Raw genomic sequence first — 15,349 nt, 5'->3', positions numbered from 1 at the left:
GTGCGCAATCGGGTGGTACATGTGTTCTATCGGCGTCAGATCAGGCAAATTTAGTGGCGAAAACATGAACCCGAGTTCACTCATTACGTGCTCCTAAAACAACTGTTTCACGATTCTGGCTTTGTGACATGGCTGACCTGCTGGAAGATATCTCGCCGTCGGGGGGTGGGGGTGGGGGTGGGGGGGGGGGGAGGGGGAGATGTCAACCGTGAAGGGTCGCAAGTGATCTGCAATGATGTTTGCATAGTCCACAACTGTCATGGCACCTTCTATTGCTACCACAGGTCCTATGAAAGCGCAGATAAGTTCCAACCCGTAGTACAATACTGCAACTACCGGCCAGTGTTCGTGGTGCTGTAAAAGTTACGAGCAGCAGTTCGCCTAGATGACGGGTGCAGAGACACGACCATCGACCCGATGTGTAAGGATAATACAACCGATCAGGTTACACGTTTGTGTACATCCAAGGTTCGGTCTCGGTGACCCCGTGTCAACTGCTGTCGTAACTGTTCGGTGTCGTTGGGTCAACGTGGCAACACAGGAGGTCGTTTGCTCCGGAACCCCTTGTTCATGCGCGGAACAGTATGTCCCGAAACACAAGTACTTTATTCCGTCGTCAGATCTACCATAGATCGCCGCCTATCCTGCTTTACAGAATGGACCCACTCCGAACGTCACCTTCTGTCTTGAGACATCCTGTCGGCTAGCCGTGACTTCACAGTCCATGAACCACTTTCAACATTTACCCACAACAGAGTCACACGAACAGCCGGCCAGTTTCGCCATTTCCGAAATGCTTATTCACAGGCGTCGGACCATAACAATCTGCGCCATAATCACCTGTCTTTTAGCAAAGTTACTTATGTCAGTGGATCTCCCATCGCCCATCTCTATCGCCGTTAGAATGATCCCCCACCCCCCTCTGCTCCGCTTATATACCATCCTGGCCGTGTCACGTGCCGCGACGCCTTCAGCCGGAATTCTATCTCGCAGTGGGCAGTGGTCATAATGTGTAACCATCAGTGTATCTATTGCAGCGTAGTGGAAGATGTTTACATGTTAGTATCTAATTAACCTTGTGGCAAATAGTGTCCACTATAGTAGACAGCTGTTAATGGTCGCTTCTCTGGCGTTTCCAATCAGTCCTGAGGCTGCAAATGCACACGATCCATGCGGTGGGCACTCCTTACTGGTGTTATGCCCTGCGTACAGTTGCAGACTCATGACACGGGAAACGCCGCAGAAATGACCATTCATAGCTGCCCTCTGCAGTGAAAATCTGCACGACAGGGTTAAAATCTGTAGGTTCTGGCAAGATCCTGAATCTTGAGTACTGTTGTTGGAAGTACGCCAAATTCCCGGGACCTGGGTATTTCGACTGTGATGGAAGAATATTGGAGGTTGTGGACTGAGAACTCACTTATCGTCAGTGCAAAGGGCAGTTTTAACAGCTGAAAAGTCTGTATAGTGGGAGAAATGGTTATAAAATCGTGAGAAATGACAGTTTGTTTGGTATATGTGACAGTTTATTTGGAATGTTTACCAAGCGTAGCATCTAACTGCCGATCACATGAGTGACAGGTGTCCTTTGACAACCAAAGGTTGAAGTGCTATTGCTTAGAGAGATCGGGCGAGGGTAGGAGGCGGTAGCAGATGTCAGCCAGAGAGCGCGATAGAGCGTTACGTCATGGTAGAGTCAGGAGCTTGGATGGCGGGTGCGCCGCACGGAGCTTTTTATTTGAGATGTTCCATGATGTTTAATTTGAGGATACAGAATGATTTTGGAGAAGACTGTGTAGAGAAGACGGCACTTTAAAAAAAATATTATTTTCATTGAGTTATTTCGTTACAAGCGCTAGTTGCGTAATTGTTGTAGTGTAAATATTTCACTGTGTTAAACAATACCTACGTATTTGTATCCAGGGAGAATTATCAGTCATGTGTGCAGCATTATAATTCGTTTCCCCTCACAAGATAAATTAAAAGATATTTCATTAACAGTGAAAGGGACTAAATCTTAGTTTTGTATAAAAGTATTCTTGATGGTGTATGACAATGATGTGAATAGGTAATAGCTTATGTCAATTCGAGTTCTTGTTCTGTGTTATTAAAGGGTTTTAATCTAATTGCAAAATGCCCTCTTACTTATTTACGGAACACTTTCTAAAGCTTATACTCATAGTTTAAATGAAATATCTATTTAGTAAAAAGCTGCAAGGTCACGCCTTGCGCCATTGCGTACGCAGTGATCATCATCTTTTATAAAGGGACACACAGTTTAATTTGCTTAGAAAATAAAATAAAAAGGAAAACTGCGGCGCAGTGATTTGTTTCAGCTCAGCACTGCAGACTGAGCAGTGTAGGCACTAACCAAACCTTTATGAGAACATTAGAAACAGTTTTCAGTAACAAAAGTTCATATAAATTCAACACATGTTTCTTCATAACGCGGCTCATTTACATTACGTGACAGTTTACCATTGTGTGTGACTGTTTCACGACAAAGCCATTGTGAGCAGTATTGATAACCATTCTTTCTTTTAAATTTCGATATGTTTCAAGTTACTTAGTAGCACACACATCAAGTTACGCCGAGTTACGTTCGTGTTTAAAAGTAGGGTGGCAACGTCAGTTCTAGATCAGAAATTGTAATTGTAATTTAAAAGCACTTACTTTCACCTTGGTACCCAGAAGTTCTGTTACGCACAGTTTCCACTTATCAAGTAATAACATATTAGTTTGAAAGTAATTAATAAGAGATACAAGTATGTGCAAATCTTTCTTTTAATGTTTCTATCGTACAAAGATGAATCAGAGTCAAAGAGCTGAAAGATAATTTGAAGACATGTCAACACTCTAAAGCGAAAATGAAATGTAAATTTAAAATGTATTAAAGATAAGAATCGGCCATAACACTGATGTCCTCTGTGAATGAGAGGAATATTTATGTGACTTTCAATGAAACGGTTCTGTGAGCGAAGAATGTAAATTAATATCAAACGAAATGTGATTAGTAGCAAACTGTGCTTCAGCAGTACTCTAGAAGAGAACAGACAGCCGCACTGCAAGGAGTCTGTTTACTTGACATGTTGCATTTTCCAGGTGTTTTGCCAATGAAACGAAGTCTTTGTTTCGCCTTCCCCACGACATTATCTACGTGATCGGTCAAATTTAAGTAGTTCGCAATTGTTATCCGTGGATATTTGGTTGAACTGACAAGGCTGTAGAATCGTATGATTTCCCTTGTCTTTAGAACTGACGTGGATCACATTACACTTTTCATTATTTAGAGTCAATTGCCACTTTTCGCACAATATTGATATCTTGTCTTATTGATTTTAGAATTGGTTATCATATTCTGTTGCCTTTACTAGACCATGAGTGACCTCACCATGTGCAAACAATTTAAGATCGTTGCTCAGATTGTCTCCTAAATTATTTATATAGATTAGAAACGGAAGAGGAGAATCCAGTAGCACTAGTGAAACGAAACTCCATAGGCACACAATTTGATTAGCAACCGCCTGTGAGAAAAGGTATCAAAAGCCTTTTGGAAACATAGAAATAGGAAATGAATTTATGATCCCCATGCCGATAACACTCATTACTTCGAGAAAACAAAGAGCTCGTTCACAAGAACCCTATTTTCTGAATCCATGCTTACTATGTGTTAACAGAAAGTGTTCTTCGAGGTAATTCGTAATGTTCGAACACAATATGTATTCCAAAATCCTACTGCGATTCGATGGTACTGATATGGATCTGTAATTCATCGGCTTATTCCTCCTTCCTGAGTATTGTTGCGACTTGTGCATCTTTCAAGCTTTTGGGTACGGATCTTTGTACTACCAAGAGGTTGTAAATGATTGCTATGTGCTGAGCTATTATATCAGCATACTCCGAAAGGAACCTGATTGCCATATAATGTGAACCAGAGGATTTGTTCTTGTTGTTTTGGTTGATTTAAGCTGCTTTGGTACACCGAGGATATCTACCTCTAAGTTACTGATGCAGGCAGCAGTTCTGTATTCGAATTATGGAGTTCCTTCTTCGTCTGCTTTTGTGAGGGAACTTCGGCAAACAATACTTAATAACTCGGCTTTCATGGCACTGCTATAGCTGTCATACCGTGAAAGTATTGATTGTGTCTTGCCACTGAACTGCTTCACATACGAGCAGACTCTCTTTTCATTTTCTGCTACATATCGAGACAGAGTTTCGTTGTGGGAACTATTCAAACGATTCCACGTTGAAATTCGCGCTGTATTTCAAGCTTCGGTAAAGCTTCGCCAAATTTATGGATTTTGCGATGCTTTAAATTTGGGACCAATTACCTGACGAAATCAAGGAATTTATTTACTCTGAAAGGAAAATAGCACTCGATAAATGAAACAATGAAGATGTAAGAGGCAGACTAGCCGAAGCAAACAGAGTGTTCCTCGCCAGACCAGGTCACTAGTAACAAACGTTTGCACTTGAAAACGATTTTAGAATGTAGGTATCGCGTATGTCATTGCGTGGAGGCAAATCGTGGAGTGTGGGAAAACCGAATAAGAAGAGAATTTAAACATTTGACATGTAGTGTTGAAGTAATACGCTAAAAAATAAGCTGACTGATATGGTAATGAGGATAGTCCCTTAAAATTCAACGAGGAAGAGAATTTGTTCAAAATATGGTCTGGAAAATGAATGGAGATGATGGGTTTAGTGTTATGAGATCAGGGAATAAATTCAGTGGTATGACCACTAGAGTGAGCCGTAGAGTGCAAGAATTGTGGAAGACGGAGACTTAAATATATATACACAAATAAAGATGCTATATGTAGAGCTGTTCTGTTACGATAAACGTGAGAGGGAAATCTTAGCGGGCCGCATTAAAGCACTGAAACCAGTGATGACGCAAAAATAATAGCTAGCATTTGCACAGTTGATACTTTAGTTTGTATTTACTAGCATATTAGTTAATTGTTCGACTGAACGGAATGGTTAAGTACATTAAGAAAATATTCATTTGAATAGGAGCGGTTTGAGAGAATCTCTCGGTATGCGTATCAGTGAAGGCAGATAGTGGTAAAACATGTAAAAGCATTCCTTTCTGTTATTGTTATAAAGAGCCAGGAAACTGCGGCTGGGACCAGTTTCTGAGTATGCAGAGACTTACCGCTTATTAGCTCTGTTTGAGGTGTGTGGTAAACGTTCCGCGAAACAAATTATTCTGATTTGGATACAATGGAATGTTCATGCATCGTAAATCAATCGCGAAAGTGGAAGACAACTCCAGACAACCTCGCAGCTGCTGACACCTTTAGTGCCCCACGTGATTTATCGCTGCTTGTTGTGCGAGTGAAATACGCGCTACACCACCTGGCTTCTGAATCACTGATGCTACGTGTGTCACGAGTATAGTGAAAAGTGACGCAGTCTACTAAAATAGGCCGTACTTGCTCAAAATCTTTTCCAAACAGGTATGTTGTCTTAGAGTGCCATTATATTCGTTTTTCCCAAATTTCGTTCTGAGCTACTCTTCCCGCACTTTGTTATTCAGTATTTCACTCTTGTAGTAATTTTGAAATGAGCTCGATTCAGTATAATCGTGTACCTGTTCTCAAGTTCTGGAAGTATCATTTGAGAACTAAGATAACTCAGTTTTCACATCGTGAATAATTTTTTTATGTAACGTGATTCATATGTGTTCTTTGTTTTTACTTACAAATAAGTCTCCGAAGCGGTCAGCAGGTAAACCTCGAACAAAACGTAACACATAGTGTTATCTGTCAAGGCTCGATTGAACATTCCAACAGACGTCTTGAGTACATAATTTCGACATAAAGAGAGATAAATAAAGCTAATAGTAAATCTCAATAACATTAGACAGCCACTACACACATTCTGTGGTGTATACAGAAATACAACATGGAACGCTGTTGTGGCCTTTAACTTTCAGAGGAACTAAAACGTGCCGCACTGAAACATAACAGCTTGCAACTAGTTACAACAAGGTTTAGAAGGAATATGAGCACACAGATCAAGTTGTGCTCAGAGCTAGAAGACACAGAGTTAGCACTATGTAGCATCGCCTTTAGCTTTGATAACGACGTTATTTCGGGAGCAGGTACTTCAGGCATGCTGTTTCCCGTTGGAGTCATCCACTGATGATTAGTTTCTGTAGACATATCAACTGCTATGTCGTACCTACTCTTCCAGTTACTCCCATACAATTTCTGTGAGAGTAAAACAGACTGATTTAGCGGGCCCTTCGAGGTTCGATGAGGTTTCTAAGTGTTCGCCAAACGAGAACTTATGTGTGCAATCCTGTAAGCACCACTGTTTCTTTCTTTGAAGATGGGTACAGCTTGCATATCAAGAAGATGTAGACCAAAGGGCCACACTTTGTCACTGGCAATTTTGAAATAAAAATTTTGGTTACTATGTACGATAACCTCAATGAGTGGCTTCAAGTCATAGAAGGAAAAATAGTCCCAACTCATCACCACCTGCTGTCTGATCTACACACTTCACAAACTGTGGGCCAGACGCCTCACTGCGCCGTAGACGCTCTAGACTCTACACGTCTTGCAGCATTTCAGAATAGATAACATCGCGATTCGTTGGAACTCACTACACTCTTCCTGTTAGATAGTGTATAATTCCTGTTTCGGCCATTAAAGGTATGAAACTTCATGTGCCATTGTGAGTAATGATCTCTTACAATGTACCAGACTCCAAAATATTTATCAGTTCCCTTCGTAATGTTCACTTGGAAGCTGGTTCAGATGAGCTGGCATTCACTGCCAGCAGCAATTCCTGTCGGGTTTGAAATCGATTTTCATTGACAACGCATGACACTTTTTCCCAAGACCTTCGTGGTAAGGTGCGACCATTAGATTAGATTAGATTAGATTAGTTTTTCGTTCCATAGCTCCGAACTGAGTAGATCCTCGTGGATGTGGAACATGTCACTTTTTTTAAGCTGAAATAACAATACTAATAGTATTAGTATATACTATACATCATTTTTAAGCTGAAATAACAATACTAATAGTATGAGTATATACAATACATCAACTGTTTCTATTAAAAAATTCGTTAATGGAGTAGAAGGAGTTGGCCACTAGTAAACTGATCTTTATTTGTAACTAAATTTTCTAGGTTTACTGGCAGATTATTGAAGATAAGTGTTCCTGAGTAGTGGACCCCTTTTTGAACTAAAGTAAGTGCTTTTAAGTCCTTGTGAAGATCATTTTTGTTCCTGGTATTGAATGTATGAACTGAGCTTTTTGTTGGAAAAAGAGATATATCATTTAGGACAAATTTCATTAAGGAGTAAATATACTGAGAGGCAGTAGTTAGTATACCCAGTTCTTTGAAGAGGTTTCTACAGGACGTACGTGAATTTACTACACAAATAATACGTATTACACGCTTTTGGACTCTGAAAACTTTTGTTTGACTTGAAGAGTTACCCCCCCAAATGTTATATCATATGACATTATGGCACCATCAGCGTGCCTAAGCCTGATAACTTGTGACGTCTCCACATAGATCTTGTTGCTGCGCCGATTGCACACGACTGGCACATATACACCAGTTCACTACCATGACGTACGTCAGTGTCGTTGGTTGATGTCCGCTCACGACCACTTGTACCTCGTCACAGCGACAAGTGTGCACTTCTAAGACTGTGACAGAATGTCATTTGAGCTTCTTTCTAAAATGTATCTTCCTAATTGTAATGTCCGTTTAGAAGAGATACCGTTGCTGATGAAGAAATGATTGGCGAAACTAATTTCATTATTATAAGGCGGCTCCATAAATTCGCTATTATTTTACATAAGAGGAGAGCAAAAGTATACAATTAGCAGATACAGATCCAGGGCGACGTTTGCAACTTTGATGAAAGAACTGCTCCTAAAGGTAGAAGAAAGGTGAACGAACAATGGCATGGGGATGCAAGGTCCTGTCACTGAGACGAGATAGTGGTTCCTCTGTAACGGCTCGATGTTGATGGCGTATTTCACTGTCCTTCGAGGGAAGCACCACGAAAAACACTAGAGAATTTGGACGCTGCGTTTCAGTGCGTGTGAACCCATGGTTATGGCTATGCATTTGTGGGGTCAGTTTCGAAGATTCTTTCCGTTAGACGGGTCAGCTTACGAACGCTTCTTTGAACATTACGTAGAAAACATTTTCACCGCATTGACCAGACAATAATACAACAGTGACATAAAAGGGATATGAATCTTTAGGAAGGTATGGTTCACTAAATTTAGCTATGGTAAGTATGGTGGAGAATTTCTGTGGACAAATACCTAAGTTCACCCCAGTTTATCTCAATTACAAATTCATCTGCCCAACGTCGGCTACCTAAAATTCCAGCTATTATACACAGAATTATTGTCTACGTTGCAATAATTTTATTTTTAATTTTGCTTTATATGATGCGTTTCGGTATCGTCATGATCACCTCAGTAACGAAGACGTATTTTTAAAAAAATGCAGATGTAACGTATTAGTCAAAGCTTATCATTCAAATATGCCTCAAAACTGAATGTTCGACTCACTCAGCAGAGACACGCCGTGTGCACTTAATCGAAGCCATGTCGGCTGAGAAGAAGCTCCCACAGATGGGAATGAAAAGTTTAGATCGAAATAGCTCTGAAAATTGTAACAATTGTAGCATTCAGAGCGTAAAAACCTGGATTTTCTGACTGGTCTTAGAGTCACGAACAAATTTTAATAAAATAATAATTTTTGTAAAAGAATATGACTTACTAAATAGAGTGGTAGAAAGCCATGGGGACAGGTGCCTCATTCAAAGATACGTATTACGTCCGATTTCTGAAGGTAGATGTGTCGTACGCCGCGTCTGTAGATATGATGCCTGAGCAGTCAGCTACACACAGTGGCAATAAGTGATGAAGAATGCATGAGTCATAGTATATCGCAGACCACACAAGAATTCGGTTTCCCGAAATTAGCAGTTTCTAGTATGAATCTTCAATGCATCGGGAAAAGAATTTCTAACATCGATTAGATGTACCATTTGAAGATGAGACTGGTGATCCAGAAAACGATTAAGCATTAGAGAAATTAAAACAGTCCTTGCTGCCTGAAAAGAATTTTTTTATAATTACAAAGAGCCTGATTTGATTATTTTGTCCCTTTATGGAATATACACTGTCACATCTCATTAATGTGTCCACCTGGCATGAACCTGAATTGCCACCTTCTGCAGCATGAGACGTGCAGGAAGAGAGTCAGTGTGGTTTTGGAGGGCACTAACAGGAATGTGCCGTGGGCTAAAATGTTCAAATGTGTGTGAATTTCTAAGGGACCAAACTGCTGAGGTCATCGGTCCCTAGACTTACACACTACTTAAACTAACTTAAAGTAACTTACGTTAAGAACAACACACTCACCCATGCCCGAGGGAGGACTAGAACTTCCGACGGGAGGGGGCCGCAGTTCGTGACATAGCGCCTTCAACCGCGCAGCTGGTCCGTGTGCAACTGCGCTAGATTTCTCGGTTGAGGATCCATGGCGCGAGCAGCCCGATCAAGATGGTCATACAGATTCTCGACTGGGTTTAAACCAAGGAGTTTGTGGGCAGGGGAGACTGTAAGCTCATGCAGCAGCTCTTTGAACCACGGGAGTCACTATCCTTCCTGTAGATGCCACCATGCCATGGAGAAGCTTGTAGTGGTGGACATGGTTCACAAGGATAATATACTTGTGTTGATCCACTTGCCTTTCAGAGTCACGAAATTACCGACGGAATAGCAGGAAAACATTCCCCAGATCATAACCCTCACTTCCCTCCCATGCATCATTCCTTTTGTTGCAGGGTGTTCGTTTTCAGGCGTTCCGCGCCTTACACGAAAAACTCTTGTCTGTCGTCTGAACAGGCCACCTGTCGCCACTCAGTGGACGCCCAGTTGCGGTACTAGCGCGCAAATTCCAGCCTTCGTCGCCGATGAACGGCGGACAGCGTAGGTATATGAACCACGTGAGTGTGGTGGACGCAACGTTCGTTGAACGGTTGGTGAGAGACAGTGTTGGTAGCCCCTTGATTCGTCTGGGAGGTCAGTTCCTCAACAGTTGCACGTCTACTCCCATTACACTCCTCCACCGCCGTCGCCTTCCGCATCGTTTACGGCCCGTGGTGCTCCACAGTCGTCCCGCCATGCGCGGTATACTTTAACCACAGCGGCACGCGAACTGTTTAAAAAGCTTAGCCGTATAAGAAATTGCTCATCGTTGGCCGTCTTGGACGTCAGATAAAACGCTCCGTTTCCCACTACGACAATTATTGCACTGTCCATAGCCCACTACTAGTGCTGCCACCTGCCGTCCTGTGCGATTATTAAGGGGCGTTAGAAAGGGAAAAAAAAATATTTTTCACATTTTCGGATTTTTATCTCTTCTAAAATTTGCAATTTTGTTCACATGAAATCTTATGGGACTTAACTGCTAAGGTCATCAGTCCCTAAGCTTACACACTATTTAACCTAAATTATCCTAAGGACAAACACACACACCCATGCCCCAGGGAGGGCTCGAACCTCCGCCGGGACCACTTGCAACTTTCCGAATAAAATTATATATATATATACACTCCTGGAAATTGAAATAAGAACACCGTGAATTCATTGTCCCAGGAAGGGGAAACTTTATTGACACATTCCTGGGGTCAGATACATCACATGATCACACTGACAGAACCACAGGCACATAGACACAGGCAACAGAGCATGCACAATGTCGGCACTAGTACAGTGTATATCCACCTTTCGCAGCAATGCAGGCTGCTATTCTCCCATGGAGACGATCGTAGAGATGCTGGATGTAGTCCTGTGGAACGGCTTGCCATGCCATTTCCACCTGGCGCCTCAGTTGGACCAGCGTTCGTGCTGGACGTGCAGACCGCGTGAGACGACGCTTCATCCAGTCCCAAACATGCTCAATGGGGGACAGATCCGGAGATCTTGCTGGCCAGGGTAGTTGACTTACACCTTCTAGAGCACGTTGGGTGGCACGGGATACATGCGGACGTGCATTGTCCTGTTGGAACAGCAAGTTCCCTTGCCGGTCTAGGAATGGTCGAACGATGGGTTCGATGACGGTTTGGATGTACCGTGCACTATTCAGTGTCCCCTCGACGATCACCAGTGGTGTACGGCCAGTGTAGGAGATCGCTCCCCACACCATGATGCCGGGTGTTGGCCCTTTGTGCCTCGGTCGTATGCAGTCCTGATTGTGGCGCTCACCTGCACGGCGCCAAACACGCATACGACCATCATTGACACCAAGGCAGAAGCGACTCTCATCGCTGAAGACGACACGTCTCTATTCGTCCCTCCATTCACGCCTGTCGCGACACCACTGGAGGCGGGCTGCACGATGTTGGGGCGTGAGCGGAAGACGGCCTAACGGTGTGCGGGACCGTAGCCCAGCTTCATGGAGACGGTTGCGAATGGTCCTCGCCGATACCCCAGGAGCAACAGTGTCCCTAATTTGCTGGAAAGTGGCGGTGCGGTCCCCTACGGCACTGCGTAGGATCCTACGGTCTTGGCGTGCATCCGTGCGTCGCTGCGGTCCGGTCCCAGGTCGACGGGCACGTGCACCTTCCGCCGACCACTGGCGACAACATCGATGTACTGTGGAGACCTCACGCCCCACGTGTTGAGCAATTCGGCGGTACGTCCACCCGGCCTCCCGCATGCCCACTATACGCCCTCGCTCAAAGTCCGTCAACTGCACATACGGTTCACGTCCACGCTGTCGCGGCATGCTACCAGTGTTAAAGACTGCGATGGAGCTCCGTATGCCACGGCAAACTGGCTGACACTGACGGCGGCGGTGCACAAATGCTGCGCAGCTAGCGCCATTCGACGCCCAACACCACGGGTACTGGTGTGTCCGCTGTGCCGTGCGTGTGATCATTGCTTGTACAGCCCTCTCGCAGTGTCCGGAGCAAGTATGGTGGGTCTGACACACCGGTGTCAATGTGTTCTTTTTTCCATTTCCAGGAGTATATATATATATACTCACATGGGAAGTATTTTATTTTTAAAAAAATCTACAACGGTTTAAAATGTTAAAATTTTTACGTGCATTACTTCAAGATCTAATAAAATCGGTAGTTTTTTATATATAAGGATGTGCATTTCTGTGTTATAAAGGTTAAATTACGTGTTTGGATTGGCAGCACTGTCAAAAACAGTATCGTATCCTTTCACAGTATAAACATGCGTTGTAGGTCGAAATGCTAATGTTTTTTTCAAGGAAAAATCATTGATGAACTACAGCACTATTATGGGATGACCATTAGAAAATATACTGAAGATTTGTTGAAAATGAAGGAGGCAGTATGGGCTATCTTCTTTCACAGATTGTCAACTGATGAAAAACTAGTACACCACCTTTGCCCTCCTGGACCTGATTCATGGTGCAATTGCCGCAATGTCCAGTACTCAAACAGTTCATACAGCCATAAACATTCCATCCCAGCAGCAGTCATCGATATCATAAAACCTATTTACGGAGACCTGGCAAACCCTGAATTAATGAAGAAGTGTCTGCATGGCCAGACTCAAAATCCCAAGGAGTCGTTCAGTAATCTTATATGGACTCGCTTACCAAAAAATGTTTTCGTTGGGTTGAAGACACTAAAGTGGGAGGTCAGCGATGCTGTGCTTTTAACGATGGCAACATTGGTAGGGCGAAAGTGCTACAGCATATGGGAATTAATCCTGGAACAAACTACATCAGGGAACTTGAATGGATGGACAAGGTTCGCACTGATAAAGCAGAGTATGCAGCACAGTTGGCCACTAAGGAGTCCAGAAAGAAGAAAAGAAGAAAAAGCATGGAAAAAGATCAAGACAATGATATACAATATGGTGCACGGCGCTTCTGAGTGACTAGAAATAAAAAATTAAGCAGATATTGAATTACAGTCTTTTGAAACTTAAGAAGCCGTTCCTGAAAATTTACATTTTCTGTTGCATTTTTCTCTAAATCTCAGAAACTACCTCGAGTAGAGCGTTGAAATTTTCAGGGAGTAATAACATACATATACTGAGTCTGAATTAAAAGAAGAACATAATGTTATCTATAAGTAAAATTATTTAGGATAAAGTACAAAAAAGTACACAAAATTTTAACCGTGTAATTAAAAAATTGTATTCCGAAAGCAGTGACTGTAATCTCATTACTGTAGTTCAGTAGACTCAGAACATGCAGTTTAATGTCCTGTAAGAGTTTAGTGTTAATGGCTACAGTGGTTCCTGAAATACAGGAAGCCAAGTCACTAAATTTAAAATTGTCGAGATGGGGCGTTCCAGTTCCCCTTGAAATCGAACTTAGGCGTTGATCACATTAATGTGACTGGGCCGTGTATAATTTGACTTATTTGATGTTACTTATCGCAGGAATTCTTTTTATTCCACAATTACCGGTTTCTGCGAAACTAAAGGCGCCTTCATCAGATCTAGGGAGGACAGAAAACACTATAAAAGTGGGCTTGGATTCCAGTTTTAGTTAAATACCTTAGGATGCATACAGGTTACAATACATAGTTGCCTATAACAAGCAGGCCTTACAAAATTGTCGTGAGTAGCGCATAGGCGTCCAAGAGAGATGACATTATAAATGTTAATTATCTCCATCACATACAAGCGCACGCTAGGTATTACCGCCCAACTCCGGCTCTGTTCTTACACTACAGGCCGCATCGCGAGATGGCGCTAGCAGAAGAGGCGCCAGTAAATGTCACAGCTCCCGTCATTACGGGCTCTGCGTGTGTGGTAACACTACGTCATTAGAGCTTATACATAATTCTAGAGATTACTGTATCACGTAAACATATACAAAACTTATGAAAGCTGCGGACCTACACAACGCGGAGTGCATCTCTTTCCAAAATTTGAAGGGCCTTGTAGTATACAGGAGAGCGGTATCCAGGCAACGTTGGCACAGATACTGGATTGCCTACCGGGATACCCTCTCCACCCGGGTCGATAGCCACCCTTTCACCTACCACCACCCCGACGATGTCACACATGCCGCTTCCTTTCTCCAGCAGACCTTGTCTGAGGCCGTGGAGGCCCACGTCCCTACTGTCGCCGTCCACCCCACCGTCCCACCTTACCCCCGCAGGCCGTCCTCCTCCTCCGTGAATCCCGCCGTCTCTACCGTGCCTTCCTCCGCACGCGTGACCCGGACACACTACGACGCCACCGGCAACTACAGCGACACGTTCGAAATTTGATCGCGGCTAAGAAACGCCGGGACTGGCGGCAGACATGCACCCGTTTAAATGCTACCCTCCCTATCAACTCGTCCAAGTTCTGGTCAGCCTTCCGTCGCTTTACCGGAACTAAACCCTCCCCCTACTATCCTCTTCTCCATGATGATCACCCCTTCCCTGACACCCTTAGTAAGGCTAATCACTTTGCCTCCTACCTCTCCTATGTCTTTTCCATCCCCGATGATCCCCAGTTCGATTACTCCCTCTTCCAGGATATCCGCGATCGAACTGACACCTCTGTCCCTCCCCTCGCTCCTGGTTTCCAGTACTTGGACAACATTGCACACACGGAACTCAATGCCCCTATGACTACACAGGATCTCCTTGCTACACTCCGCACAAAACGCAACACCGCTCCTGGTCACGATCGTGTCACCTACCGTCACCTTCGTGAAGCTCCTGTCTCTTTCCTCTCCACCCTGGCCAGGCTCTACAATGTAGTCCTGTCCACCGGTTACTACCCCGACCTGTGGGAAACCTCCCGTATCCTCATGTTCCTTAAACCTGGCAAACCGCCGTCCGCCGTCTCCTCTTACCGTCCCATCAGACTTACCTCAGTCTTCAGCAAGGTCCTGGAATCTATCCTCACCCGCCGCATCCACCAGCATCTCCGCCAGCACCGCCTCCTTCCCGTTACCCAGTGTGGCTTTCGGCCGTCCTTCTCCTCCGACGACCTTCTCCTTCACCTCACTCATCTTCTTTCCGACCAGCTTAACTCCCGTCGCTCCGCAATCTTCCTCTCCCTGGACCTCGAACGTGCTTATGACCGCGAATGGCATTCCGGTCTCCTCTTCAAGCTCCAAACCTTCGCCCTTCCCATTAACTACGTCCGTCTGATCGGCTCCTTTCTCTCCCGCCGTCCTTTCTATGTCACCATCCATAACACAGATTCCTACACCTTTTTCCCCTCCGCCGGTTTGCCCCAAGGCTCCGTCCTCTCCCCCCTTCTCTACCTTTTTTACACGGCGGACATGCCGCCGCCGGCAGCCCCCGTCCACCTTCCCCAGTTTGCCGATGACACCGCCTTCCTTGCCCTTG

Source organism: Schistocerca nitens, chromosome 2, assembly GCF_023898315.1.
Source record: "Schistocerca nitens isolate TAMUIC-IGC-003100 chromosome 2, iqSchNite1.1, whole genome shotgun sequence".
Lineage (NCBI taxonomy): Eukaryota > Metazoa > Arthropoda > Insecta > Orthoptera > Acrididae > Schistocerca > Schistocerca nitens.
The sequence above is the reverse complement of the archived record's forward strand: the minus strand, read 5'-3'. Positions refer to the sequence as shown.